Source organism: Perognathus longimembris, chromosome 5 (genome assembly GCF_023159225.1).
Source record: "Perognathus longimembris pacificus isolate PPM17 chromosome 5, ASM2315922v1, whole genome shotgun sequence".
NCBI lineage: Eukaryota > Metazoa > Chordata > Mammalia > Rodentia > Heteromyidae > Perognathus > Perognathus longimembris.
In genome coordinates this window covers 50,495,102-50,506,713 of record NC_063165.1, presented here as the reverse complement: position 1 = coordinate 50,506,713, position 11,612 = coordinate 50,495,102, and the positions used below count along the sequence as shown (strand labels likewise).

General features: G+C 44.5%; 1 protein-coding gene across 3 annotated transcripts in view; it reads left to right on the top strand.

Moving 5' to 3' along the window:
- Nucleotides 1-448: 448 nt before the first annotated feature.
- Znf148 (zinc finger protein 148) overlaps nt 449-11,612 on the top strand; it is a 104,130-nt gene continuing 92,966 nt past the window's right edge. For 2 of the 3 annotated variants that reach the window (XM_048346802.1, XM_048346803.1), the window contains exon 1: nt 449-631. The gene's annotated coding sequence lies outside the window, so the exon portion shown is untranslated. Of the gene's footprint in view, nt 632-1,023; nt 1,562-11,612 lie in introns of those variants that run through there. The other variant, XM_048346804.1, reaches the window with a different exon arrangement.

Sequence of the window (11,612 nt, the reverse complement as noted above, 5' to 3'; positions counted from 1 at the left end):
TCACCCAGGTTCCCGCCCTCCACGCGCTCCCCGGGGTGGCTGGCCGCCGCGGCCCCGAGGCCAGGATCGCAGGGGGCGGGCGGGGGGCGTACCCGCCTCTCAGAGGACGGGTTTCCTCAGTCCTCAGGCTCTTCCTTCGGGGCCCCGTCGCGGGCTGAGGGGAGGCCGCGGCGCCAAGCCAGCTTTCCCGGCCACGCCGAGTTGGTGACACGCAGGCACCGGAACCGAAGCCACGCTGGGTCTCGCGGCCGGGTCGCCGAGCCGGGTAAGGGTAAGGGCGAGGGCGAGGGCGGGCGCGCAGCGATTCCCGTGTGCGGGGCTTCCCACAGTGCACTGCGCGGCGGCGGCGGCGGCGGCGACGGCGGCGGCGCTCTAGCCACGGCATGTCTGCCTCTCGACTGCTCTGGGAGGAGGAAGAGAAGGAGGAAGAGGAGGAGGAGGAGGAGGAGGGGGAGGAAGAGGAGAAAGGCGCTGGGGTGGGAGCTGTTGCCGAAGCTGCCACAGCCAAAGTTCTCCCCCCTCCCCCCTTCCCCTCCTCTCCAGGCCCTGTAGGAAGGTGGGAGCTGCCGTCGGCTGCCGTTGGTGACCGCGCGACTCGGCGCCCGTCCGTCCGTCCTCCCGGCGGCCCGCGGTAAACGCTGGGCCTGGCAGGCCCGGGCCCGGGGGAGGGCGGGGAGGGGGCGGCGTGGGGGGGGGGGAGCGCGCGGCGGTAACGGCCTGACCGGGGAGGGGAGCCGCGGCCAGGCGGGGTGGGGTGGGGGAGGCCCGGGGAGCGGCCGGCCGAGGCCCTGGCCACGCTGGGCTGGCTTCGGTGGGAAGCTGGGCGAGGATGGTGGGTTGCGGGGATTGCGAGCGGAGCTTGAAGAGTGGGGGGGGGGGGGGGGGATGGCGGAGGCAAGCGAGCGGCCTCCGCGGCCTGACGGTGTGTGTGTGAGTGTGTGAGTGGGGTGACCCGGGTGGGATGCTCGCGCGGGGAGGCCCGCGCTACCGCCTGTGGGTGTGAGGAGGCCGGAGAGACCCCCCCCCCCCAGGTGTCCTGTCTGTCCGCCGTGCCTGGTGCAGTGCTGTGGGCTCGGCAGGCCGCAGTCACCGGGCCTGCCCGTGTGCGCTCTCGGGGAGGGAGGGAAGGGAAGGAAGGCCCCGGGCTTTGGAGGGAAGGGAATGCTTGCAGGAAACATGGTGCGAGCGTGAAAGCGGCGACCAAGGCCGGAGGGAAGATGCGGGCTAGGTTGGAGGAATGCAGGGGGCGGCCGTGGCGAGGAGTCTTGAGGGTTCGGAGGGGTGTTCATTGTGCAGATCGGTTCGGGGATTTGCCTCTGCAAAGAACTGAAGCGTTTCTGAAGCCAGGAGAGGAGGCGTAGAGGACTTGCCGCGGATAGAAAGGAGAGAGTCGGGAGCCAGAGGGAGGGCGAAATATTAGAGAAGATGCAGGGAATGCATAATAGAATAGACAGATGTGGCATAATTAACAAATGCTGGCCCAAGGACTAAAGAGTTATTCCAGATGGGCCAGCATGGCCTAGTTCCGAACCTGTTTGGGATCCTCAGTAGATGGCATCTGGTAAGTGTGTGGGTCTGGGCCGAGGTTGACTGTGTGGGGGGGGAGGGGGGGAGTTCACCGAGGATTTCTCCCTTAGTCTGACTCGTTTCAGCCCTGCACTACTGAGTATAAAAACCTCTGAGACAGACCTTGAGAAAGAGCCTGGCCTATGGGAATTCTTGATGCCATGGAGTTTAGCAAATTTGAAGTATTGTCACCTATCAGAGGCTGCAGGAACCCTATGCTGGCAATGGAAATTACTTGGGTTGGCCGTTTTCTTTGCTGCCCAGTTGAAGTGGTCCGGGAAGAGTGGGTGCCATGCCTAGATTGCAGTACCCGAGATTGCAGTCAGCGGTGCCGAGGGAAGTTTATGCAAACCCTTGTTTGAAGGCTCCATTTGTATCTAGACTCAAATGAGTCTTAATTTGCTGGACTGGTTCTGTACTTGTGGGGTTGGCGGGAGATCTTTCACCATTCACAGTTCTCCTTGTATTCTCTCATTGAGGCATGGTGGTGTTGAAGAAAATAAAGCTGTAAGCAAAATATAAGCATGCAGGATGGGGGAGCCTACAGAATCTGTTTTGGTTTTAGGTTGTCAGTAGGTCAAGATCAGTTATCTGAGGTCTAGAGGAATCTTAAGAGACGGATGACTGGAAGATTCTAGACCCAGGTTGGAGGGACATTTAACGTCTGTCAGGAAATGAACTAGGTAGGGTCTGTTGGATTTACAAAGTCCATGCCAGATTTCCTGGAGATAATTCTGAGTGAGGACTATGCTTTTAAAAAAACTTACTTGCTTATTTACCTTTTAGTATTAAGAGAAACTATATCCAAATATGTTGTAATTTTTTTCCAACTGGGTATTTTAAGTGTGAAAAATCTTTTTATGGTTATCGAAGGTGAAGAGAGATTAATGGGGAAGATGAAATGAAATATGTCATTTAGCAAAATAGCTCTACAGAAGGATGCTGCTAATTTAGCATTAGAGTAGAGGGGATTTCTTTTTTTTTTCCTCAGGCAGGAAGGAATTTCATTTATTTCTACAAACATATACATCATAATACTTTTAAAATGTGGAAATGTTTAGAGGAAGTGTTCTGAGTCAGGTGTACTGGGCTCAAGGTGGCTCTGGATGGAGGAGCCCCATCTAGATGAGGCTGGGTCGCTCCAACTCTAGAACTTGAGGCTGAAGCTGGGGCCCACTGGTTTGTAGTGGTGAGGTGGAAGCCCAGAACTTGAGCCTGAAGCTGGGGCCCACTGGTTTGTAGTGGTGAGGTGGAAGCCCATCTCCATCAGGTGGTCCTCACCCAGATGGCTGTAGCATAAACCACCCCTGGGGGGCTGTGGGCTGGGGCCAAGCTTCACCTTAGAGGGGATTTTTTAACTACACATTTTCTTATAGAAAGAATCCAGGTTTGTGTTATTTGAGCACTTTGGGAAACTTTCTATCAATACATTTAGAATTAGTCACTTTTTAAAATGGCTTGCTTGTTTTACATAGCATGATGTGCCCACTTTTATTATTAACCATAGTTTGAGAGAGCCGGTATTCCTCCTCCAGCTAGTACTGAATGTTATCTTTTCCTTTTATTGCAAGTATAATGCCCTTAAATATAGCATGGACTTTTTTACCCTCATCCTCCTAAAAATATTAATACATGGATAAATTAAAATTTTTTTGTGGGACTTATAATGAAAAGAAATAGCTTCCTCTGTACCCATTGCAATTCTGCTTTCTAGAAGCTGCAGCTTCTAAGCACTAATACTTTAGTTCTTTTCATGTTTTTCTTCAGATCTTCAAGTAATAGACATACACCATTTTTGAGACTGACCTGTAACTTGCATTGTATCCCAGGCTGGCCTCAAACTCTGTCCTCCTGCTTCAGCCACCTCAGTGCTGGGATCATAGGCATACACTACCATGCCTGGCTCCAGGGCGATACACTTGCTAGGCTGATGTCTTAGCACTTGTGCCATGCCTCCAGCCTTTCATTTAGCTGATTATTTTGGGGATGGAATCTAGTGAACTTTTCTGTCCAGCTGGCCTCAAACTGCAATGTTCCAGAACTCAGCCTCTTGAGTAGCTAGGAGTCAAGACTTTCCTAAGTGAGAAAGATTGGTGTGGTTTATACTAACCTTTTTTTATCCTTTCTTTCTCTCCTCTGTTATCCATTATAGTATTTTTTCTTTATTTGATGCTGTCTTTAAGTATAATTCTTAGACCTTTATTTTAGAGCCTAACAGTTTTTGTCTGTATCTTCTCCTCCCCCCCCCCCCCAATTCCTGGGGCTTGAACTCAGGGCCTGAGCACTGTCCCTGGCTTCTTTTTGCTCAAGGCTAGCACTCTGCCACTTGAGCCACAGTGCCACTTCTGGCCTTTTCTGTGTATGTGGTGTTGAGGAATCGAACCCAGGGCCTCATGTATGCGAGGCAAGCACTCTTCTACTAGGCCACATTCCCAGCCACCTAGTCTGTATCTCTTGACTTCCCCGCTATGTTAAGCTTTTGAATCTGAGGGCTTTGTTTAAGTAGAGAGAAGCATTTAAGTAGGCTGGAAATATTAAATATGACTGTCTAATTGTAAGGGAAGTTTGGATGAATCCAAAGAAAACTGTGTTGTAGGAAACAGCATCTTTGCGACATTAGATTTGCTCTTAAGAAATGAGGCATACTTGACAATGATGATTGTTCATTTTGGAATTAGTTAACAGGTTACAGTATTCTTTGATAGTCTTCTGGAGAATTTTAGTGCATAGAATCTGGGAAGGCATTAAAATGACCCCTGAGGGCTTGCTCACCTTTTCTCCTTCTCTTCCTTTCTCCCTATCTTACTTATTGGTGTCATTGGAATTTAAAACTCAGGACCTTGCACTTGCCAGGCAAGTGCTCTGTCCCTTGATCCTTTTTTTGCTTTTGTTACTTTTCTAATAAGGTTTGCCTTTATACCTAGGTTGTCCAAAATCCTCCTACTCATGCTTCTAGAATAGTTGGGATGACTGAAGATATTTCCTAGCTTCTTATTGGTTGACCTTGCCCCGCTGACCTTGAACTTCAGTCTTCCCATCTTTGCCAATCATGTAGCTAGATTATAGGCATAAGCCACTGTGCCCAGCTCTTTGCTGCAATTCTTTTTCCTGAGTGGGTGGGGCAGGGAAGAAATATAGAATGTGATGAGGAGGGGAAGAAAAAGAGCAGTAGAGTTTAATGGAAGTGTTGATAATTTTGCCAGTCCTGGGGCTTGAACTCTGGGCCTGGGTGCTGTCACTGAGCTTTTTTTTGCTCAAGGCTAGTGTTCTACTACTTGACCCACAGTGCCATTTCCAGCTTTTTCTGAGTAGTTTATTGGAGATAAAAATCTCATGGACTTTCCTGCCCCAGATGGTTTAGAACTGCAATCCTCAGACCTCAGCCTCCTGAGTAGCTGGGATTACAGGCAGGAGCCACAGGCAAACGGCTTGAAAAGATAATTCGGAGGGAATTTTTAATATACTGAATATGAAGATTTACCTTACAGTGATGAGACTGAAATTTGTAGTAACTATAAGGAAATTAATTTTGTGTTACAGTCACTAATATGGTGGGAATATGATATAAAAGAAAAAGCTCATTTGTTGGGATGGAGACATAAAATATTTTAGTTTTTTTGAAGTTGGTATATGAGGTAGGGGTCAGCATGATGGACATAGAGAGGGGAGTAGTAGCTATTCCACTTCTTTTAGGAAGTTATCTGGGTGGGTTTTCTTTGGTGCCAGTCCTGGGGCTGGGATGTAGGGCCTGAGCACTGTCTCCGCTTTCTTTATGCTCAAGGCTAGCACTCTTACTTATCTCTTGAGCCACAGTTTATGTGGTGCTGAGGAATCGAGCCCAGGGCTTTGTGCCTGCTAGGCAAGCACTCTACCACTAAGCCACATTTTCAGCCTTTTAAAAATTTTTGGTGCTGGTACTGGGATTTGAACTCCGGGTCCGTTGTTTAGCTTCTTTTACCTTTGGTGCCAGAAGTTATTTAATCTTGAAAGGCTTCCTTATTCTGCATAACAACAGTGTTCTGTAACATGTAGATTTGTAATTTTACCATATTTGCTAATTTTTGTATTTACTTATAGGAATTATTCTCTCTTTGTTTTGCAGATGGAAAATAGATTGTAACCTGTTGTAGAGTTGAGACTTTTAATCTCTGGTGAAGCCCAGTCATTTGGTTCTTTGTGTTTGTTAGTGGGCTTGCATGCATCTATGTGCACATGCACCTGTGCCTTTGACTGTGCTTGTACTAGGGCTTGGACTCAGGACCTGGGTGCTGCCCCTTAGTATTTTCGCTTATGACTGGCACTCTACCAGTTGAGCTTCAGCTCTACTTCTGGCTTTTTGGTGGTTAATAGGAGATGAGTCACAGACTTTTTTGCTTTGGCTGACTTTGAACTGATAGCCTCAAATCTCAGCTTCCTGAGTAGCTGGGATTACAGGCATGGGCCACTGGTGGTCAACTCAGATTGATTCTTAATTTTTAATTAATACCTGTTGACTTACTACTAGAAAATAGTGGTGTTGGTGGGACTGTATGAAATTGTTGATTCTGTAGGGATATTACGTCTATATGATGAAAAAGTGAAGAACAGAAGGAATATCTTAACTCTGGACTCAGGCCTGAGCAATGTCCCTGATCTTTTCTGCTCAAAAGCCACAGGTCCACTTCGGTTTTCTGGTGGTTAGTTGGAGCTAAGAGTCTTTGCTACCCAGGCTGGCTTTGAACTGTGCTCTTCAGATCTCAGCCTCCTGAGTAGCTATGATTACAGGTGTGAGCCACTGTTTCCTGGCTGGTGGGCATTTTGTTTGAGGGAAGAAGAAGAGAATGAATTAGAAAGGATTCATAATCTGCAAAAACACTTAAGGGTGAGATAAGAGACTCTGAGTCTTATTTAATCTGGAATGAATTGGTCTGGGTCAGGACACTGGGTCCTTTTTCTTTCTTTTTTTCTTTCTTTCTTTTTTTTTTTTTTTGCCAGTCATGGGGCTTGGACTCTGGGCCTGAGCACTGTCCCTGGCTTCTTTTTGCTCAAGGCTAGCACTCTGCCACTTGAGCCACAGCGCCACTTCTGGCCATTTTCTGTATATGTGGTGCTGGGGAATCGAACCCAGGGCCTCGTGTATCCGAGGCAGGCACTCTTGCCACTAGGCCATATCCCCAGTCCCGGTCCTTTTTCTTTCTTCCTTTTTCTTTTTTTCTTTTCTTTTCTTTCTTTTTTTTTTTTTTTTGGTCAGTCCTGGGGCTTGAACTCATGACCTAGTTGCTATCCCTTAGCTTTTATTAACTTTTTTTGCTCAGGCTGACACTTTCCCACTTGAGTTACAGCTCTATTTCTGACTTTTTGGTGGTAAATTGGAGCCTCATGGATTGCTGGGAATGGCTTCAAACTATGATAATCAAGTCTGAACATCCCGAGTAGTTAGGATTATAGACATGAGCCACTGGTTAACAGCCACTCCAGGCAGGAAAAGTACCAGAAACTCTTACCTACGATTAACCACAAAATCCTGGAAGTGAAGATGGTAGAGTGCTAGTCTTGAACAAAAGTGCTTAGAGACAGTGTCCAGGCCATGAGTTTAAGCCCCAGGACTGGTATCAAAAACAACAGAAAACAACTCCACATGAGAATTTTAGTTTTTCTTTTTTAATTTGGTGATTTTTCTTTTTTAATTTGCAGATTGAATTTAGGACCTTACTCTTGCCAGGCATACAATCCGCCACTTGTCTTTTTACATGGGTATTTTTTGAGGTAGGGTCTCACTTTATTCCTCCACAGGCCTGAGCTGCGATTCCTCCATTTGTATGATTACTGTCGTTTCTGGGGGTGATGTCACTGTATCTAACCTGGTTGAGATGGAATCTCGCACATGTCTTTTTACTGAGGCTGGCTTCAAACTGCTGTTCCTTGATTGCTGCCTTCCAACTACCTGGGATTACAGATTTGAGCCACTATGCCAGGCTGAGAATTTTAATATTTTGGCAGTCATTTTCAGTGGTGTTGGAATTTTGGAACATCTTTTTAAAATTACTTTTGCACCTCTAGCACCATTTTCTACAACTATTTATTGAGTATTGTGTACTGTTGGGGGAAGGACTTATAAAAGTAAGACATTCCTTATTCTTTGAGTTCAGAAATCCTCCTCTAAGATGATACATTTTGTTTGTATTCTTTCCACTCTATTCTTTTTGTGCGTTTTAAAATTTTTATTTTTTGCTATTTTAAGTACTTGTATGAAGGAGTTTCCATTTAACAAAGAAGTTTATGAATACAATATATTTTGAAGTTTATGAAGAGTATATTTTGATCAGTGTCACCTCTTTCAACATTCTCATCCATCCCTCCCCAAGGTGGTATATTTATAATAATAATACAAGACTTGTTAGCTTGAATAGTCTTTGTTGACAGTCTTTTTCCTCTGAAAGATTAGATTTTGTTGTTGTTGTTGTTGTTGTTGTTGTGGGGCTTGAACTTTGGGCCTGTGCACTGTCCTGAGCTCTTCAGCTCAAGGCTCTACCACGTGAGCCACAGCACTACTTCCAGTTTTCTGGTGGTTATTTGGAGATAAGAATCTCATAGGCAGCCCAGGCTGGCTTTGAACTGTGATCTTCAGATCTCAGTCTCCTTAGTAGTTAGGATTACAGGCATGAGCCAGTGGTGCCTAGCTAAGATTAGATTTTTAGAAATGGTGATGGTCAGTTCATATCAAACTGTGCAAATAATAGTTTTGCTTTAATGCAGTTAAAGAAATTGGAATGATTTTCTTGGTTGAAATTTTAACTGATTTTGGAAAACAGCTTGGTATTAAGCACTAGCTAAATGTTGGTTTACTGTATCAAAGTTGAATAGATGAAATGAATAGATAAACAGTGATAGCCTCAAGATAACTTTAAAGAGGATGACACTGACTTTTGAATATATAGATAATTTCTGGGGCATGTTTGTTTACAAACATGCATTATTTTGAGCAAGCTAAAAGTTCACCAAGAACCGAAAAATGGAGAATAGTGGCTAAGGGGGGGAAAGGATTTAAAGGGACCATACTTTAGCTGGATATTTGAAAGAATTCCTTAGAGATTTCAGAGAGAAGCTAAATAGTTCCAAATTTATGTTACAGCCCTAGAATAAACCTACAGTCAGGATCTATTTTTGTCAGAATGTTTTCTGCATTTTTTTGTTTTAGCGACTCTTGTTTTGTTTTGTTTTTGTTACCAGTCCTGGGGCGTGGACTCAGGGCCTGAGCGTATATGTGGTGCTGAGGAACCAAACCCAGAGAGCTTCATGTATATGAGGCGAGCACTTCACCACTAGGCCATATTCCCAGCCCCTGTTTTAGCAACTCTTACTGGTTTGTTTTCAAGTTCACACTTGTTGGGTAGATATTGAGCCTCCTGCAACAGTTGTGCAGTCTATATCAATTTATGTCCAGTGTGACTACTAGTTTATTCTTTTCTGATTCTGTACCCTACAGATTCCTTGGTCTCTGAATCAAGAGCACAAGTCAACTTGGTCCAGTTATCTTGACATTTTCCTGTACACTTTTCTCAAAGCTACTTTCCAAAATACGTTTTTTTTGTCTTTTTTGGTACTGGGGATTGAACCCAGGATGTTGCACTTGCTAGGCACGTGCTTTGCCACTGAGCTACATCCCAACCCTCAAAGCTACTTTCTGAATTAGAAAAAAGACCTGAGGGTGTGGGTCCAGTGGGATGCATATTTGCTGAACAAATGAGTGAGTTAAGTCTTTGTGATAATTTAAGCAATCTGAATTGTCTGTATATTGTGTTTCTGTCTTATTGATCTATCTATAACTTTCCTTTTTATACACAGGATGTATTGGGGCTGATAAAAATATATGCGCAAGCGGGCTGGGAATATGGCCTAGTGGTAGAGTGCTTGCCTTGTATACATGAAGAAGCCCTGGGTTTGATTCCTCAGCACCACATTTATAGGAAAAGCCAGAAGTGGTACTGTGGCTCAAGTGGCAGAGTGCTAGCCTTGAGCAAAAGAAGCTCAGGGTTAGTACCCAGGCCTTGAATTCAAGCCCCAGGACTTGCTACCCCCCCCCCCCCCCCCAATTTTAACTGGTTTTGAGTGGTGAAGTGGCAGAGGTTACTGAAACAGCATTCCAACTTGAGGAACTAGTATAAACAAAGACATGGAAGTAAGAATCTAGGTACTGTGGGGAAAGGTGAGTTAGTTTTTTTAAAAAAAAAATTTAAGCTATATGGCCCATATTAAAGAATTTAAGTCATTTCTTCACCTAACACATGTATAAATACTCATACAAAAGATTAATACTGTGGCAGCCCTTTCCATACCCTTCCCATCCAGTTGTTGGATTCTCTCGTATGTTATGTTTTCTTTATTTTTTTTCTTCAGTTGTGGGGCTTGAATTCTAGGCCTAGGTGCAGTCCCTGAGCTCTTCAGTTCAAGGCTAGCACTCTACCACTTGAGCCACAGTGCCACTTCCAGTTTTCTTGTGGTTTATTGGAGATAAGAGCCTCACTGGCTCTCCTGCAGTCATGTTCAGGAATTTATGGGCAAAATGTTCATGTTTCTATCGTTGACCTAAGAGACTGCTTTGGTCAGAGTGGGTTTGTGGAGAAATAGGGCTGTAGTTTAGAACTTGAATAAGCAGGATGATAATAGGCAGGATAGTTAGGGTATATGACTGAGAAAAGTTCTGGGTGTATATATATATATATATTTTTTTTTAATTTATTATTTTTTTTTGCCAGTCTTGGGGCTTGGACTCAGGGCCTGAGCACTGTCCCTGGCTTCTTTTTGCTCAAGGCTAGCACTCTGCCACTTGAGCCACAGCGCCACTTCTGGCCGTTTTCTGCATATGTGGTGCTGGGGAATCGAACCCAGGGCCTCATGTATATCAGGCAGGCACTCTTGCCACTAGGCCATATCCCCAGCCCCAAGTTCTGGGTATATTTAGGGCTGGTTTAGATTTAGAGTCCATGTTGAAGAGTGGGGAGAAATAAAGGTGAGAAGTAGTAGATCTTAAAATGTACAGCAAGTTGATTGTTAAAATTTTATGTACATTATATATGTGTATATATACCAAGCTTATATGTAGGTATATTTGTTATTTATGTGTGTGTATATTTATGCATATGTGTATATATTTGCTATATATATTATATCAATTAGCACTCTAACCATAAAGATACAGGATAATGAAAGTTTCTTACGAATACATTTATGTATTTATCATCAGCTAATATCTAATAATCTAGAAGGCTCTTTATGTGTTACCTCCAGAATGCTTCCTATAATCCACAGTAACTCACACTATCTTTATTATAATAGTAGTTCTGTGTGACTGTATTTATTGTAATAGTAGTTCTGTGTGTTTTTGAAGTTCAGATAAGTAAAATCATAGTTTTTGTTCTTGCCTATGAGATTCATCTAGGTTGGTTGTATATAGCAATTTTTTTTTCATATCTTGGGATTTCATTATGTGAATGTACCTTTTTGTTTTTTAATTTTTGGTCAGACCTGGGGCTTGAACTCAGGGCCTGGGCACTGTCCCCTGAGTTCTTTTGCCCAAGGCTAGCACTCTACCACTTGAGCCACAGCTGCCACTTCTGGCTTTTTCTGTGTATGTGGTACTGAGGAATCAAACCCAGGGCTTTATGCATGTTAGGCGAGCACCCTACCACTAAGCCACCAATAAACCATCCCCAGCCCCAAATATACCTTTAAAAAAAAAATCTATTCCATGTTTATTAAACAACCGAATAGTTTCTATTTTTTGGAAGTGTAAATAAAGAGTTGTAACTTGACTCAATACGTAGTGGGGAATGATGGATGGTTTTTGAGTGAGAAAATAATGAGATGGCTTAACAATGATAAGCTGGTCTTTTTTTTTGGAATGGAGAACTTGGTAACTGGAAGATAGAGTTAGAAGACTGTGGCAAAACTGTGAACTGTTGAGGATCTTTTATAGTGATGGGAATAAAAGGAAAGGGGTAGATATAGAAAAGAATGGAAATGATGTGGTGTAGTGTCACACATTCCTAATCCCAGCTACTCAGACA